Source organism: Neofelis nebulosa, chromosome 10 (assembly GCF_028018385.1).
Source record: "Neofelis nebulosa isolate mNeoNeb1 chromosome 10, mNeoNeb1.pri, whole genome shotgun sequence".
Lineage (NCBI taxonomy): Eukaryota > Metazoa > Chordata > Mammalia > Carnivora > Felidae > Neofelis > Neofelis nebulosa.
In genome coordinates this window covers 69,808,799-69,828,104 of record NC_080791.1, presented here as the reverse complement: position 1 = coordinate 69,828,104, position 19,306 = coordinate 69,808,799, and the positions used below count along the sequence as shown (strand labels likewise).

At 39.2% G+C, this 19,306-nt stretch overlaps 1 protein-coding gene across 5 annotated transcripts in view; it reads left to right on the top strand.

Moving 5' to 3' along the window:
* Positions 1-3,375: 3,375 nt before the first annotated feature.
* Positions 3,376-19,306, top strand: part of BTBD10 (BTB domain containing 10) — an 87,496-nt gene continuing 71,565 nt past the window's right edge. Inside the window, exon 1 of one of the 5 annotated variants that reach the window (XM_058688304.1) lies at positions 3,376-4,246. The gene's annotated coding sequence lies outside the window, so the exon portion shown is untranslated. Of the gene's footprint in view, positions 4,822-19,306 lie in introns of all 5 variants that reach the window. The other 4 variants (XM_058688303.1, XM_058688307.1, XM_058688309.1 and 1 more) reach the window with 4 other exon arrangements.

Genomic DNA, 19,306 nt, shown 5'->3' with positions numbered 1-19,306 from the left:
ATCAACTGACCATAAATGTAAAGGCTTATTTCTGGATTCACAACTTATTCCATTAAGCAATGTGCTTAGCTCTGTGCCAACACCACACCATCTTGATTCCTGTAGTATTGTAATAAGTTTTGAAATCTTGACGTGTAAGTTCTCCCACTTTGTTCTCTCTCTCTCTCTTTTTTTATGTTTATTCATTTTTGAGAGAGACAGAGCATGAGCAGGGGAGGGGCAGAAGGAGAGGGAGACACAGAACTCTAAGTAGGCTCCAGGCTCCTCTCGGTCAGCACAGAGTCTGACGTGGGGCTCGAACTCATGAACTGTGTGAAATTATGACCTGAGCCGAAGTTGGACGCTAATCGACTGCGCAACCCAGGCGCCCCTGTTCTCTTTTTTTTTTAATTCGTGTTCTAGGACTTTTGCATTTCTATGTAAATTTTTAGATCACTATGTCAATCTTTACAAAACAAAGCCTAATAGGAATTGTCAAAAGCTGTGAAAGGTCTGAGATTTTACCCTTATTGCAAGCTAACAAGTTACGGAAAGTTTGCAGACCTCTACTTTAACCCAACATTCCAGGCCATTATTATGTCTCCATTCCATTTTACTTTTCTCACATTGCGTCCTATTCATTTCTTAAATGGGTCATTATTGCCCCTAAAGGATACATAGCTTAGCCATTAATATGCCTTTGTTGATCTCTCCATAAGAATGTCCTTTCCTGGGACACCTGGCTGGCTCAGTTGGTAGAGCATGTGATCCGATCACTGGGTTGTGAGTTCAAGCCCCATGTTGGGCATAGAGTTTATGTAAAACAAAAACAAAAACAAAACAAAAAAAAACAAGCTGTTTTTTCCTATTATCTTTTCATGCATGGATCCTATCTATTCTTCAAGGCCCCGAATCAAACATCCATCTTGCCCCTTTCCTGCACTTTCTTCATCTCTTCAATCAGAAGTAATCTTTCCTATCTCTGATTTCTTACAGCACATTATCTCCTTACCACCCGGCTTGCTTTCCTTTTATTTGTTACTTACACATCTCATTTAAGTCAGTAGAAATGTTTTGCGAGGTTTTTTTTTTTTTTTTTAACCTCAATACCTGGGATTCATTGTCTCGCTGCATTGAAGGATGAAGAGGTGGACACAAAATAAAATGAGCAGCAGGCAAAAGTTTATTAGAGCATAAGATCAGAAAGAAAGAATTGTATGAATGCTCTCTTCATTCAAAAGTGAATGCCATGTATGGAAACCAATTTGACAATAAATTTCATATATTAAAAAAAAAAAGTGAATGCCAGAAACTGTAGGCAAACTTATAAAACTCTGTTCTATAAGGTTTTGATCAGCCCCTTTCCTTCCCCCTTGTCCCTTCTCAGGTTTCACCCTTATTGGCTAGATAACTCTAAATGCCTAGTCATTCCTTTTTGATTGGCTCGTTTCCGTTGTATGGGGGTGTTCTACGGCCAAACTGTTCCTTTTGGGTCATATCTTTCATGGTCTACTACTTATTTTTAGTTAGGTCTTTTGTCAAATTCCTGAGGGAAACCTGAGGGGGGCGGGTAGGTGGTGTTTGTTACATTCTTAAGAGGAACCTTGCGCCCTCAGGCGTTTGCTAGTGGTCAGATGCTCCCCAGCACTGTTTTAAAATATGTGTTTTCCCCACCCAGGACCTTCAAGCCTTAGCCTCTCCCTTTCTGCTTACTGAATCTTATCTTTTCCCATCCTAGAACCTGTATATTCACAAGGCCTGTACTTCCCCTAGTATTCTTATACAGGGTCTTAATCTATAAATATGTTTGCTGAATAGAGTTCTTTTGGTGTTAGTGTGATTTTCCTGTTCCTGCTGTTAGGTGACAGTGCTCAAACCTTCTAGTAACAAGAAATCCCAGGCTTTAAAGTTAAACAGGATTCTGGTTCTGTGGCTTATTAATTTGCTGAGCAAGTATTTAACTAGAAGTCTTTTTTTTTTTTTTTTAAGTTTACTTATTGGAGACTGTGCGAATGGAGGAGGGGCAGAGTGACCCTGGGAGAGAAAGACTCCCAAGCAGGCTCCATGCTGATGGGGGGGGGGGGGGGGGAGGGAGGGGGGGGTTGGGGGGGCTAGAACTCACTAACCACGAATCATGATGTGAGCTGAAATCAAGAGTTAGATGCTTAACCGACTGAGCCCTCCAGGCGCTAACTATCTTATCCTCTGCTGTGAAACAATCTTGTGTTACCATATTACGAGGTGCAACAATAAAACCAAAGGAACTTATTCGTTGCTTCTGTATAAAACTCTTTATTTGTATTGATCTTTTTGGTGCGTATTGTGATTAATATTGTAGAAGATTTACATTAGGGGTTAGTCAGCTAGCATTTACAAATGATGGTGTAGGCAGTTTGTGATGATTTGAATCAATGGCGTTACCTACTAGACATATAGATGCTACCAATGCTCCCCAAATTAATTGATAGGTTAATTTTTTTAAGCAAATGATGGTGATAGTTTTATTAGATTTTCAGACTTCCTTGCTTCTCCCTCCCTCCCTCCCTCCTTCCTTCCTTCCTTCCTTCCTTCCTTCCTTGTAATAACAGAATAAGATGGACTATAGGTCCCTCAAAGTAAGGTAAAATGTTTTGGCCTGATTCCAGTATGGAACAAAGTTTCCATATTTTATCTAAATCTTTGCTGACATAATTCCTCCAATGTTTCCTGGAGAATTTCTGGAACTTGGACTAGAACTTGTGAATTATGCCAAGGAGGACACCTGATTGGCCCACAGCAGGGTTAGAACTACTTTTTGTTTGTTTTCCTATTAAGTATTGGGCTTATTTGTAGGGAGGATAGAGTGAGCCAAATGACACTATTGTATATATAAATATATATATTAAAAATGAAGATGTTTTTTGAAGGAAGATTGGTGGAAACTCTATAGAATATCAGAGACTTTCTGTAGGAAATTATAGCTTCTATTTTGATACAGGGAAAGGATTCCTGTTTGACAGACCTCTCTAAACCTAACATGGACTACAGAATCACCTCCCTTGATCTTAACTTACAGCAGAACATTTAAAAACAATTTTTTTTTTTTTACCATTTATTCATTTTTGAAAGGCAGAGACAGAGCGTGGACGGGGGAGGGGTAGAGAGAGAGAGACACAGAAACAGAAGCAGGCTCCAGGCTCCGAGCCATCAGCACAGAGCCCGAAGCGGGGCTCGAACTCACGGACCGCGAGATCACGACCTGAGCCGGTCGGCCGCTTAACCGTCTGAGCCACCCAGGCGCCCCCGAACATTTTGATAATAAATCAAGATTGGTGAGGTTTTTGTTGTGTTGTTGCCTGAGGATGTTTCTTAAGTTTCTCCATGAGATTCCCTGCATTGCAACATTTGTTAAATCGCTCTACTTAGCAGTCCTCAAAGAGTACTGGGAATTTCCCATTTAACAGAATGTTGGCAGTAACAATTGGGCACACTAGGACAATAACCTGTTTCCCTTTAGGTCTCTGATGTGTGAGTGTACCTAGATGAGGAAGAGGATATTCACTTTCCGGTACCGTGCAGCACAATTCATCTCCTTAGCATAAACCTTGGTTTGGACAACACTTTGGTTATCATGCATGGGGGCTGGGAGTTTTTTCTCTTCCGAACTAAACAATGATTACAAGTTTTTCAACAAAGTTCTTTCCGCAAGATCCGTTTTCATTCCAAATTACACAAACCAGGTCCTCTTCCTCTTTGCTTTCTCTGCTTGCAACGCCCCTCCCACTCTTCTCAAAACCGGGGAAGAACTCGTACTCATCCTTCAAGATTCAGCTCAAATGTCTCTCCCTGGTGGAGGCTTCCTCAGCATGCCTGGCAGAGCCGGTTACTGTCTGCTGCTCCCGTAGCTCATTGCGAGCAACCCGGCTTTTAACACAGCACAGTGGGTTTCCATTTATCGGGCGGGTCTTGCCCCCGCGGTCTGAGCTTCCAGCGCCGAGACCGCGTCTTTTAGTCACTCCTCCCCCCACCCCCCGTGAGGATCGTCCAGCGTTTGGCACATGGTAGGCTCAGAGAAGTTGGATGACTGAAACTCTTATTAACTGGCGACCTTCTGGCCACAGGAGCAACATGCGACCCAGGTTCCTCCCGACATGTGATAGGCGGCTCAAGTGAAGGAGGAGTTTCAGCTGGCACCCGGTTCCCGCCAAGCCAGCTTTTAAAAACAAACAGCTGCAGATACCGAGGCATAGAGGGTGGGCCTCACGACGACCGCCTTTCGTGAACCCAGGTGGGTGAATAGCCGCCAGGTGAGCTCGCTAAGGCCATTTCGGAGTTTGTTCAATTAAGGGAAACGTCTTAGAGCACTCGGGGTCCCAGAGCTATTTCTCTAACTCTGGGCAGGAGACGCTGTCCGTTTTTTTCTAACGGTAACAGGAAGTCGAAGGAAAAACGTGGGATTCAGAGGTTTGGGCCTCTTAGACACGAGGATCGCCGAGGATCCGGGTCTGACGTCTGTGAGGGCCGGCGCCCAGCACTTCGCCACCCCAGCCCCTAGGCTGAACGCCCACCGCAAGCGGCCGCTCCCTCTTTCACCCTCGCCCTCGGCGCCCCGCCCACTCCCGGGCGCTGAGCCGCCATCCTCGCGAGAACACCGCTAGCCTCGCCTCTTCGGACTCCAGGCTCTCGCGAGAAGAGGCTTAGGAGCCGGCCTGTAACCTGCCCCGGCGGCTCTGCTGGCCGCAGCCGCCTGAGTGGCCGCTGCCACAGACACCTCCAGAGGGACCCAGTTGAGGAGGAAGCGGAGGTGTCGCTGGCCCCCCGCCTTCGCCTAGGTCCTCCCTGGACACTCAAGAGGGACTGCAGGTTCGAGGGTGACTGGACTCACCTGGGGAACTCGGTGGGGGCGGCGCCGGAGGCTGGGCTGGGCTGGGCGAAAGAGGAAGGGGGCGGAGGGCGAATCTGGGCTTGAGCGCCGGGCTGCCGTGGCGGTGGTCTGGGTGTCTCAGCCCCTGCTGGGAGACCGTGGGTGGGGTTCTGGGCTCCGGCAGCTGGCCCCTGATTCGGAGAGGCAAGGAAGGGATTTGGATTTTCGGCGGTGCTGTTTTTGGGTTGGGAGTCCCGAGGCCCTTCCCCAAGGGATGAAGGCGATACCCTCATCCCTCCTTCCCTGGGCAGAGTAACCCCGTGCCCCGCCCCTTTTTCTGTCACCACTGGGCTAACGCAGCGACATCCTTAGGAGGGCGCATCACAATAGAGGATAGAGTGGCAAGGCAGTCTCCCTTTAGGTGAAGAGGAGTGAGACTCCAAAAATGTGCTGCGTGGTTTTCTGCTGTAACAGTATCACGTATGGTGAAGCTTTGTTTTCCCAAAACCTACACAGAAAAGCTGCCTATTTTTTCCTTCTTCAGATGCAAGTCCCGTAACACCCTTTTTCCTACTTAATGGGGTGCTGGGACACGAGACATAATTTGGTAATTTGTTAGTGTGGGGGTAGTGTGACCATCCCTGGAGCCCGTGGATTTGGTACAGTTGTCAGTACTTAGAGTCCATGTTAAAAAGTCGCTAGTCCACACTTGCTTGGCTCTTTGTGCACTTAGCATATAAAGATTATTTAACTTTATTTGGTCTTTTAGAGTCGTCATGCTTTTAATTTAAATGAATCTCAATGAAACAGCGCAGTATATTGGTTTTATTTGGACAGTTAGGCACCCCCACCCCCACTCCCCCCGCACACAAGGCTTTGATCAAGGCCTTTTAGAGAGGGAATTAGGGATAAATTTTGAATGAAATAGACCATAGAGATTGGAATAAGAAGTCTAATGAGGAATGCAACCATAAGGGCCAAAAAAAGTTTCTGTGCTAGAGAGCCCATCCAGGACTGAAGTCCAAGCCTTGAAAATGAGGACTGCAGTTGTCATTTGAATGTAAATTGAAAAGCGGTAGAAAATACTTGGGAAAGGACTTGATGGTTGTTAAGACTGTTTAAAAGAGTGTGAGGAGAATTACTTTTGAAGGTGTAAAGTGTTTTATAAATTTCCCTAACATTTCTCAGAGTTTATGATCTATCTGCTATTGTTATACATAAAGAGGAAGTAAGGGGGATTCTGAAGCATGGAGTGTGGTAATAAACCATGGAATTAACATAGTGTTCAATCAGGAAAGCTTTCAGTAACTCAACAATGTTTTTGAGTTCTTTCACCTTTTTTCTCCCAAAAAAGCTTTCAGATGGGCTTTTTACTTCTATGTCACCCTTCCACCAGTCAGAATATTTTCTTTCTTACACTTTTTTTAAAGCCTAGTGAAAAAATATTTTAAAATATTTTTTTTAAATGTTTGTTTATTTTTGAGAGGAGAGAGAGAGAGCTCGAGTGAGAGCAGGGGAGGGGCAGAGGGAGAGGGAGACACAGAATCTGAAGCAGTCTCCAGGCTCTGAGCTGTCAGCACAGAGCTGGATGTGGGGCTAAACTCACAAACTGTGACATCGTGACCTGAGCCAAAAATTTTTTTGTTATTAACTATTAAATTGCAAGCCAGCAAGATCTGCTTTGTGGTTTTTTTTACATTTAGGTGACTTGGTAAAGTGTGAGAGTGATCTGGAAAATATGCACCTTTCATAGGAGTACATTATGAATAGCAAACTCCTACGCCTTCAGGTACCAGGCAGATGAAAGTAACTGCACTGGAGGGTTTATGCTTCATCTTAGAGGGAATCTAGTTCTCAGGTCCACTTGTTTAGTGCCATACATGAATATGGGCCCAGTTTTCAGCCTTCTTAATAGAACACAGTATCTTTTGATTTTTGCTTGAACCCAAACCTGTCAGTAGTTGTAGTCTGCTTTCCAGTTTGGGACCTCTGTTATAGGTCAGAATGAGTAAATTTTACAACTGAAAAATAAAAAAGATTTAAAGCAAGTATCCCAATTAGTTTGGAATTTCAAACCTACGAAGATTTGGGGAAAGTGTCAGGTCTAATTGAAAACAGGTAAGTTTAATAGCCAAACTTAATAACTTTTAAGTACAGTAGGGCAAATGGAACTGGTACTTATTAACATTTTAACTATGGAAACAACTGAAGAAGAAACTTCTCAGTATTTATGGTTTAATGACTCAGGGTTCTTTTTTCTTTTTAAATATAATTTATTGTCCAGTTAGCTCACATACAGTGTATACAGTGTGCTGTTGGCTTGGGGAGTAGATTCCCGTGATTCATCGCTTACATACAACACCCTGTGCTCGTCCCAGCAAGTGCCTGCCTCAATGCCCATCACCCATTTTCCCCTCTCCCCCCCATCAACCCTCCGTTTTTTCTCTGTATTTAAAACTCAATTAGGCTTTGCCTCCCTTTCTATTTGAAACTATTTTTTTCACCTTCCCTTCCCCCATGGTCTTCTGTTAAGTTTCCCCAATTCTACATATGAGTGAAAACATATGATATCTGTCTTCTCTGACTGACTTATTTCACTTAGCATTAATACCCTCCAGTTCCATCCACGTTGTTGCAAATGGCAAGATTTCATTCTTTCTCATTGCCAGCTAGTATTCCATTGTATATATAAACCACATCTTTATTCATCAGTTGATGGACATTTGGGCTCTTTCCGTAATTCAGCTGTTGTCAGCGCTACTATAAACATTGGAGTACATGTGCCCATGTGAATCAGCACTCCTGTATCCTTTGGATAATTTCCTAGTAGTGCTACTTCTGGGTCGTAGGGGAATTCTATCTTTAATTTTTTGAGGAACCTCTACACTTTTTCAGAGCAGCTGCACCAGTTTGCATTCCCACCAGTAGTGCAAGAGGGTTCCCGTTTCTCTGCATCCTTGCCAACATCTGTAGTTTCCTGAATTGTTATTTAGCCACTCTGGCCGGCGTGAGGTGGTATCTCAGTGTGGTTTTGATATGTATGTCCCTGATGATGAGTGATGGTGAGCATCTTTTCCTGTTTCTGTTAGCCATCTGGATGTCTTCTTTGGAAAAATGTCTATTCATGTTTTCTGCCCATTTCTATACTGGATTGTTTTTCAGGTGTTGACTTTGTTAAGTTTTTTATACTTTGGATACTAACCCTTTATTTGATATGTCATTGGCAAATATCTTCTCCCATTCTGTCAGTTGCCTTTTAGTTTTGTTGATTGTTTCCTTTGCTCTGCAGAAGTTTTTTATCTTGGCGAGGTCCCAGTAGTTCATTTTTGCTTTTATTTCCCTTGCCTTCAGAGATGTGTCGAGTAAAAAGTTGCTGTGGCTAAGGTCAAAGAGGTTGTTGCCTGTTTTCTCCTCTAGGGTTTTGATGGTTTCTTGTCTCACATTTAGGTCTTTCATCCATTTTGAGTTTATTTTTGTATATGGTGTAAGAGAGTGGTCCAGTTTCATTCTTCTGTATGAGAGAGACTGTCTTTTTTCCATTTGGATATTTTTTCCTTCTTTGTCAGAGATTAGTTGGCCATACATTTGTGGGTCCAGTTCTGGGTTCTGTATTCTATTCATTGTTTTATATGTCTGTTTTTGTGCCAGTACCATACTGTCTTGATGATTACAGCTTGGTAGTACAGGCTAAAGTCTGGGATGGTGATGCTTCCTGCTTTGGTTTTCTTTTTCAACATTACTTTGGCTAATCGGGGTCTTCTGTGGTTCCATACAAATTTTAGGATTGTTTGTTCTAGCTCTGAGAAGAATGCTGGTGCAATTTTGATTGGGATTGCATTGAATGTGTAGATTGCTTTGGGTAGTATTGACATTTTAACAATATTTGTTCTTCCAGTCCATGAGCATGGAATGTTTTTCCTTTTCTTTGTGTCTTTCATAAGTTTTCTATAGTTTTCATAAGTGTCTTTCATAAGTTTTCTATAGTTTTCAGCATACAGATCTTTTTACATCTTTGATTAGGGTTTATTCCTAGGTATTTTATGGTTCTTGGTGCAATTGTAAATGGGGCCGATTTCTTGATTTCTCTTTTTGTCGCTTCATTATTGGTGTATAGAAATGCAACCAATTTTATACATTGATATAATCCTGTATATTGATTTCATATCCTGCGACTTTGCTGAATTCATGTATCAGTTCTAGCTGCTTTTTGGTCGAGTCTTTCGGGTTTTCCATGTAAAGTATCATGTAATGACTCACACTCTGAGCAAAGCTGATTTATAGGTATCTTGTAAGGAAATTGGTTTATTGAGAGGCCCTTTATTGTACTTGTAATTAATACGTGAAGTTAAATTCAGAGGACCCTCTGTAACTCATCTATGGTTTTGAATGTTTATTGGTTGCTCTGCCATCTCACATTGTCTTCTCAGTCATTGACTTTTACTGGAAGCAGTATTGGTTCCTTGGATTCTGTTCCTGGCAGATGCGGTGAGGAGAAGGTGCATAGTGATAGAAATGGGATGGGGAGAGTGTGATGTGAAGCAGGCATTCATGTTCCTCTTCTTTACGTTGTACATTAAAAAACTGATTTAACTAGTTTTTCTTGTAAGAATAGGTACTTTGACAAAACACAGTGCATTATACATTGTAGAGCTTGGTGATATTTGTAGGATTGAACCCCGTGGATTAAAGCACATTTACCCATTAGTATGAAATACTTTAATCACATAATCTGATTCATATTTAGTTGGGCTGAAGGGAATGGAAGTTTAGAGGTCAGACCAAGAAGAAAAGTGGACCTTAGGCACATTGAAGGCAAGGTGGAGGGTCTTTGATGGCTGTAAGGGTGAGAGAGGAGGCTAGGTAAGGGAGAGAATTTTGAAAAGGAAGATAAAATGGTGAAGTACCCTTTTGTCTACTGTGTAGTTTTACAAAGTTTTACTAAATTTACCATAACGCCTACAAAGACTACAGAGAATATTGATTTTTTTATGAGGACTACTTTGGTAGTTTGAAGACTTGATTTTCTTTCTTTTTTTTTTTTTTTAATTTTTTTTTTTAATTTTTTTTTTTAATGTTTTTTATTTATTTTTGGGACAGAGAGAGACAGAGCATGAACGGGGGAGGGGCAGAGAGAGAGGGAGACACAGAATCGGAAACAGGCTCCAGGCGCCGAGCCATCAGCCCAGAGCCTGACGCGGGGCTCGAACTCACGGACCGCGAGATCGTGACCTGGCTGAAGTCGGACGCTTAACCGACTGCGCCACCCAGGCGCCCCGAAGACTTGATTTTCTACCTTTTAGCTCAGTCTTCTCAAATCAGACTAGTCTATCTCTTCATCAGTCCCTCCTCCTCTCTCTAGTATAGGAAGTGAAACAGGCGCTGTGTAATATGTTTGTTTGTGAGGTGTTGCTGTTTGAGAGTTTTAAAAACATTCTGAAAAATCTGTTTGTATTTGTGGAGATTATGTTTGAAGGGGGAAACATTTTCTGCTTCCTGTGTTTCTGCCATGACTTGTAAAGTAGGAAGTTCTCTTTTGGAAGTAGCTTTCCTCCTTTTTTCTATCTCCTGAGCTGTCTTCCCAAGAAAGCATTAGGTGAAGCTAGAAGGGATTGACTATGTTTTTGCTCAGTGCCTTTTGGTTCTCTTTTTGGAGCTCCCAATTCTTAGGATGTACATTTTCTGCTTGTGTGTATGGTAGATTTATCTGAGCAGGCTGGGGCCTGAGGAGGGAAAAAGAACTGGAAAGCTTCAGATCTAAGTAAGTTTAATTTATGTTTGAAGTAATAGGAAGCTTTTTTGGCAACTGGTTTTGGCTGTATTTTTATCTTTGTCTGACTCCTGTATTTTGTTTCTTTGTTGGTTATGAACCCACAGTAAGGGGGGAAGAGATAGTTATTGGTGTTCATTAAGGGAGGAAGAACTGTTTAATAATTTTTTATCCTTTTGGATAGAGTGTTTATTAGGGTTCAAGTTAACATTGCATTTCTTCTACTATGGCTTGCTCTGGTTTACTTTGGCATCCTTGAAACACACTTCCTTGCTAAGCAGGTAGCAATCTAAAGCACAGAGATGGAAGACAAGCAATCAGAATTCAGAGATCCTCCCTGAGAGAGGATCAAGAGGTTAGTAAATGTTAGTGGTAGATGATGGGAATACAGTGAGCTGAGTACTTGAAACAGCCCAAACTTGAACATAAACGAATAAAGATTTTATGTAGAATATGTGATCTTATGTCACAGTAGATTGCTGAAGATCAGTAAGATGTTAAAAGATATCTTTGCCATTCAAAGCATCTTTCATTGCCCTTAATTAATAGTTTATATTTTTCTTTTTTTTTTTTAACGTTTATTTATTTTTGAGACAGAGAGAGACAGAGCATGAACGGGGGAGGAGCAGAGAGAGAGGGAGACACAGAATCGGAAGCAGGCTCCAGGCTCTGGGCCATCAGCCCAGAGCCCGACGCGGGGCTCGAACTCACGGACCGTGAGATCGTGACCGGAGCTGAAGTCGGACGCTTAACCGACTGAGCCACCCAGGCGCCCCAGTTTATATTTTTCTGATTGAAAATGTAAAATATCTGGGACTTGGTGCTTACTTTTATCTTTAATTAGTTGAAATGAGTTATCTATTAATATTTTTGGTCACAAATTGAAATTAACATTTAGTATTTGGTTGAGGATGACAGTCTTATAGTGAATCACTGATTGAAGTACTTTATTAGAAACTATGCATAACACTTTTCTGAGGCCATTTTTTTTTTTTTTTTTTTTAATTTTTTTTTTTCAACGTTTTTTATTTATTTTTGGGACAGAGAGAGACAGAGCATGAACGGGGGAGGGGCAGAGAGAGAGGGAGACACAGAATCGGAAACAGGCTCCAGGCTCCGAGCCATCAGCCCAGAGCCTGACGCGGGGCTCGAACTCACGGACCGCGAGATCGTGACCTGGCTGAAGTCGGACGCTTAACCGACTGCGCCACCCAGGCGCCCCTCTGAGGCCATTTTAATTATAATCCTACTTTTCTGCTTGTACTACCCTACTTGGGATCGTTTAGATCTGAGTTTAAACAGATGTTAGCTCTATGAGGTTACTTAACCTCTATGAGCCTTTGTTTCCTCACATGAAAAGTGGAACTAGAACACAATTGTCATGAGTTTAAGAATGAAATAAAAAAAACTTATGTAAAAGTGCTACGTAAATAGTAAAGTGACTATCACTTGTTAGTACGTTTTTCTGTGTTTATGCTTCAAAAATAAAATAGCACACATCCATCAGGGTAAATTTACATCTAGCTATCTCTCTTGGATAGAAACAAGTTCAAATGGCTGTTTACAGCTTCGCTATATGGCTCTTCCACTAGAAATTATAAAGGTGTTTTTTCGTTGTTGTTTTTTATTCTAGTCAGCACTGAACAATAGGAAGTTCTTTTTCTTGCTTTTCGTGTAGGCATCCATTGACTGATGTCTGGAATTCTATGTAATTTGAATGCCAGATGGAATAGTAGCATATAGTAGAGTGAGATGGTTTGGCAATTTAAAAATCATTTATTTGGAATGTCTGGGTGGCTTAGTCGGTCAAGCATCTGTCTCTTGATTTCGGCTCAGGTCATGATCTCAGGGTCAAGAGATCTAGCCCCACATCTGGCTCCGTGCTGGGTGTGGAGTCTGTTTAGGATTTTCTCCTTCTGTCTCTCGGCCTGTGTCCCATTTGTGCTCTCTCACTCTCTCAAAAAAAAAAAAAAAAAAAAAATTAAAAAAATAATCTGTTAGGATACTGTTATCTACTTCTAAAAAAATAAAATCATTTTTACCAATTTGGATTGTTTCCCTTTTGTTTCTTTGATGGTCATTGCTATAGCAGGTAAGTAGAAAATTATTCTACATTTTCTATTTGTAGACTACATTAAATTTCACCTTAAAAATAAGTTTTAGGGGCGTCTGGGTGGCTCAGTCGGTTAAGCGTCTGACTTCGGCTCAGGTCACGATCTCGCGGTCCGTGAGTTCGAGCCCCGCGTCCGGCTCTGGACTGATGGCTCAGAGCCTGGAGCCTGCTTCCCATTCTGTGTCTCCCTCTCTCTCTGCCTGTCTCCTGTTCGTGCTCTCTCTCTCTCTCTCAAAAATAAACATTTAAAAAAATTAAAAAAAATAAGTTTTAAAGCTCAGAAACCTCAGAATCTCAATCTGAGATCTCATACAAAATTGTACAACAAAGTATTTTGATAATTTTCTTACTCTTGAATGATCATACAAATAGTGTTGAATTATTTTAAAGTTAATTATTTCATTCAGGGCAGCGTGCTTTATACAATGCAGGATTGAATTTGATTTTTCTCACATTTGGAAAGCAAACAACACACTCTGCTCAGCCCTTTTGGTTCCTCATTTGTTAATTGAGACTTTTCTTCAAGACGTTCCTGTAAGATGGTAATTGTGGGGCACTGTTGTTTCCTTCTTATCGAGTAGTCCACATTGTCTGAGTTTCTCTTTTAAAAGTGAATGCTGAGTTATTAGTGGTGGAATTATAAAACCATAATGCTGAAAATACTTGAAATCATTAATACTCTGATTTTTGGAAGAATAAATTGAAGTGCAGAATAAATCCTCTTACTTGATTTTGATAAAAGTTATTGGCTGGTAGTGGGAAAGCTGAGACTAGAATACAGATCTGCAAGTCTCCTGATTCCGAGTGATTTATTTCAGTTATCTCCCTAGTGGGTTGCATGTACTTCTGGAAGTGTATGGAAAACTTGTTTGTTGTGCCATTTGAAAGAAAAAAATAGAACTTCCAGTTATATATACTTTACTCAGTCCCTTTTTTTATTTCCATTTTGTGTTTATGTAGTGTATTTATAATACTAGAAAGCAGTATATATGCATTATTTATATACATGTATGCATATGTTGCTGTTAAATTAGTTGAACTCATAACATTAAGAAAGGGGTAAAAGTGTCATTTTAGAAGAAAAGTGGTGTGACATCTTTCATTGCTTTCATTTGTCATTCATTAGTGACTGATAAATTTAACAGTAGTCTTGAACACTTGTTGGTTTTGAAATTGTTTTACAATGAGCACTTTGAAAAATTACTTATAAAAGTATATTTTTGGAAGTAATTTCTTTTCGACCAAAAAAGTATAATGCAGTGCATGCAATTTGGGACATTTAGCAAAGAGCAAGGAAGAAAATAGCACTGAAATCCCATGACCCAAAGATTATGGCTTCCAGAATCTGTCGGTCAGTCTGTCTGCCTCTGTCTTTTTACACACGCACACACACACATTTATTCTGTATGTAATGACTTAAAAATTTTAAGAAATTAAAAGAAAATTTGAATAATATAACAGATATGTAATTAGATTTAAAAATTAACATTTCTTCCCTCCTCTTTCCTTTCCCCTTCCTCTTATAAATGCTTTGATAAACAATATTTGTAGGATAAAATTTTAAAAGCGTTCTTGTGTCAAAGTGTATGATATCCTACAAGTTTTACAATTTATATTCCCACAAGCTTGAGTAGCCATCTTCTCTATACTTAAGCCATCACTGTTTGTCATTAAACCAACCAGCAAACCTTTGGCGATTTGATGGGTTAAACATCTCAGATTTAACTTGGGTGTCTTATATTACTAGTGAGGTCAAATATTTCTTCTTTTCCCCTTTTTGGCCACTCATATTCTTTTTGTGAATTGCTAGTTCGTGAACTTTGCCCATTGTTCCATCATGGTATTCAGGTACTTTAATATGGATATATAAATATTCTCTCTATATTTGAGATTTTAATTTTTTATTTTGTATGTAAAATCTTTTATAGTTTTCTTTGAGTTTTATGTAGTCTAACCAATCCTTCTTGAAGCCTGTGTGCCATCCTAAATCTGATCCCTGATGAAGTTTTTACTAGTTTTTGTTGAGAATATTAGCTTAAATTGGCTGGCAGCACATTCCTGTTTCTCATACTAGCAGTCTTTGGCTTGATGGTTTTGTTTTGTTTTTTTTCTGAGACTTGGAAAGGCTTAGATACCCCTTCTTTATTCTGAGTCAGATAATTATTCACTTATATTTTCTCCTTGATTTTGTTGTGATTTTATGTTGTACTTTGAAATTTTTAATGTGAAATTTGGAAAGGATCTTCTGCTCAAATAGGTAAGCAGTTAATTTTTTTTAGAACCTGTATCTAACCTTGAATCTGTCTGTAATCCAGCTATCTAACTCTTACTGATTTGAAATGCTACCACTAGCACTTTTTATTTTCTGGGAATAGCATTTTAATTGGTTGTGTATTAAGTTTGAGGGACAGTGTATATATATAGTATGTTGGAAAAACACTGAATTTGACTATAGCGGTGTGTATCTGTGTCCTAGCTTATTTATTAGCTATATGACATTAGGCAAATAACATAATCCCTTTAAGCCTAAGCCAGTTTCTCAATTTTTTAGAAAGGCATCACCTTATACAGTAGAGGACCTCTCTTGTGTCTTATAGGATTGATATGTGGATTAGCATAGATAATATATGTGAAAATCCAACCTGTTATCCAAGGTTTCCTGAATTAGATGCATCTAGCCCCTGTACCTCCGTCCTACTTGAAAAATCTCAGTAAATATTTTGCTGTAGTTCACTTAATGCTGAAACATATTTAACCTACCACTAGTCTGATAAACTTCCCAAATGAGGATAGCTTCACCTTTTTCTTCAAGAACCCATTTTGATAATGTCTTGGTCATTGCTTACTATTCTAGATGGAGGTATTTAATAGGACTGGAATGCATTTGAGTGACATGGCAGTCCTTTTCATTGCTACTAAATCTGCACTTACATTTATAATGTGCATCTACTGTTTATTTAAACAAAACCAAAGAAACGAGTGTTGCAGTTTAGAACATGCTAATAGTAGGCCTTTTATTTACTTAGAGTATATAAATTAACACAGTGTTCAAATATCAAAACTATATTAAAAGAATACTCAAAAACCTTCCTTACATCTGTATTGCTTTCACCCCATTCCCATCTGTCCCTGTAGGTAACCATTTCTATTAGTGTCTTGTTTATCTTTCTAGAGTTCTTTTTGCAAAAATAAATAGATGTATATTTGTGTTTATGTATAGATATATGTATATAATTTGTTCAGAAAAAAAAAACCGTATCCTACTTGTTCTTCACTTCCCCCCCCCAATCTAATAATATATCTTGGATATGATCCATAATTGTACATGGGGATCTCCCTTATTCTTTTTTATAGATGCATAGTAGTTCATTCTGTCGATGTACCAGTTTATTCATTTAGCCTCTTTTGACGCACAGATTGCTTTCAGTTTCGTGCCATTACAAATAATGCCACAGTGAATATATTTTGAATATTTTGTTTAGTATTTGTGGAGTTGTATCTTCAGGCTAGATTTTTGCAAGTGGGACTGGTAAACATTTGTATAATTTAGATATTATAAAATTTTTCTCCATGGGGGTTATATTGTTTGTTTTTCATTAGCAGTGTATGAGAATGTAGAGAATATCTGTTTCTCCTCAGTCTTACCAACACAGTTTATGGTCAGAATTGGAGATATTATTTTGCATTTCTCTTATGAGTTAGGTTGAACATACTTTAATAGATTGAAGGCCATTTACCTTTATTTTTCTGATAATTTCCCATGTCTTTTGAACATTCTCTATTTCTTGTGGGGGAGAGCTGTGGGGTTTTTTCTCTTTTTAAAGAGCTTTTTATATAGTGAAAAGTATTTTTTAAGTTTTGTTATTTCTGCTGCTTTTTGTAGTACAATGGTGTTTATTTTTATGTAGACAAATAAGAAAGGCTTTACCTTCTTCCAGATTACAAAGGAAATCACCTATTTTTTTTCTAGTATATGTATGATTTCAGTTTTTATAATAGCTGATCCATTCGGAGTTTATCCTAGTATTTGTGAGGTATGTGTTCAATTTTAAGTTTTCCCAAATGTTATTTATCCATTTGTCCCAATACCACTTATTAGTGTCTGTCTTTTCCTCAAGTGATTTGAGAAACCACTTCTTTATCATATATAAAATTTCATCGTGTTTTAGGGATCTATTTCTGGACCTTTTATTCTGTTCTGTTGTTTTGTCTGTCTATTCATATACCAGTGTCACAGACTTTTAGTTTTTGTAATAAGGCTCAATGATCTCTGAATATAAGTAATTTTATTATTTGTTAAAATTTTTTTTAACGTTTATTTTTGAGAGAGGAAGAGAGAGCTCAAGCCAGGGAGGGGCGGGGGGGGGGGCGGGGACTGAGGATCGGAAGCAGTCTCTGCTGTCAGCACGGAGCCTAACATGGGGCTTGAACTCACCAACAGCAAGATCATAACCCAAAGTCAGATATTTAACCGACTGAGCCACCCAGGCACCCCGAAAATAATTTTTATTTTATTTATAAGTGGAACATTACCTGTAATATTAAGATACAAAGATATGTATAGTGTGTGTGTGCAAGTAATTTGTCTCAAGGCAAATTTTAGATTCCTTAAAATGAAACATTTAGAGGACAAAACTATTTTGGTGGGGGAGGCTCTGATATTCTGCCTCTAATTGTGCTGGCATATATGATAGTTACTAGCCACATATCGCTTTTTAAATTTAGATTAATTAAAATGGAAAATTAAAAATTTCCTCAGTTGTACATTCTAAGTGCTTAATAGCCACATATGGCTAGTTGCTACTTTTTGTACAGTGTAGACATAAGCCATTTTCATTAAAACACGAAGTTTTGTTGGGTAGCACAACAGTCCAGAACTTGAATATACTTATGGCCTTTTCTGGCCTGTTGAGTTGATGGCAGATAAACAAGCAAAAATCTGAAAGGAATAGAGGGTAGCAGGGATAATGAACAGAGCAAAATGGAACAGTATAATAAAGGTTATATGAAGGAAATATATAACTTATTTAAAAAGTCTCAGAAGAAAAAAAATATTTTTTAAAGGGTCATGGAGGAAAAAAGAAAACAATTAAGAGTCTTTGTTTAAAGGGTGCTTGTTCTTAGGAGTTGAATGTAATCTCCTTTGATTTAGGCACTTCATCAGCTTATTGGAGATTTGCCTATATTAAATTTTATGTCAAGGTGATTTGTTCAATTAAGATGTTTCCAGTTTTGAATGCAATACTATTTGGTCATACAAGAAAAGGAAAAATAGGGACATATGAACAGAAAACAAAACTTAAAATTTTTTTAGAATATTAAAAAAATCATAGGTCTTTTGTGAGTTTTAAGAATTTAGCACTATAAACAGCATCTAGTTCTTTACAAATGCTATCCATGTAATGCAGGTACTTAGAAAATGCTTAAGATGTGGAAAGATTTCAAACATTCATTGATCTGTTTAAGATGGGATAAAACAAACATTTCTTGAAGTGTTAGTGCCTTGACTAAGAAGTCAGCAAAATTTGAATAGAAATTCTATGGGGCGCCTGGGTGGCTCAGTTGGTTGAGCGTCCGGCTTCGGCTCAGGTTTTTTGGTTTTTCAGGTTTTCGGCTCACAGTTTTTGAGTTCAAGCCCCGCATTGGGCTCTGTGCTGACATCTCAGAGCCTGGAGCCTGTTTCAGATTCTGTCTCTCTCTCTCTCTCTCTCTCTCTCTCTCTCTCTCTCTCTGCTCCTCCCCTGCTCACATTCTATCTCTCTCTCTCTCAAAAATAAATATTAAAAAAAATTAAAAAAAAGAAATTCTCCATTTTTAAGAGTCTCTTATGCTTTGATGGGGGGTGGGAGGGAGGGGAGGGTGGGTGATGGGTATTGAGGAGGGCACCTTTTGGGATGAGCACTGGGTGTTGTATGGAAACAAATTTGACAATAAATTTCATATATTGAAAAAAAAATTCTATAGAAGTTGTAAAATCAGTTACCTCAAAGATTTTATCTCCAAGTAGCCTCTGGAAGATCAGGGGCTGAATGTGAGTTGGCATTGGAAGTTTTACATTTTGGTGGATTAAATAAGGAGGCCTTTTAAATAGCCAAAGAACTTTACTTTTAATGGAAATTCCATGCAATTTTATTAAATCTGTGACTATCTCTAGCGGTTAGCAAAACGTCTGAAGAAATGTTAAGTACCTAATGAATACATTTTGAACGAAAGCATAAATCATTTAAATTTGATATCATGGAACTAGTTACACAAAATTTAGTCAGACATAATCTAGTATAAAAATAACCTGAATAAACTTCTTAACTTTATTCACTTGCCTTACTTTAACTGTAGCCAATCAGAGAAGGACAAGCCTTGACAATTGAAAGGGCTTCCTTCTGTGAAATTGACCCACAGCTTTAAGGAATATTTTGGGGAAACTTAAGGGTTATTTGATAATATTATTTAAAATATTTTCAGGGCTATTTCCTATACTTTCCCTCCTTTAACCCCACTTTCTTAGTGTATATCTCCTGAGAGCAAGTATTGACAATAAAAATTGAATTGTTATAATTTTTGCTCATTTGAGGGTAGGATTCACATGATTGGTGCTCTTTACCAT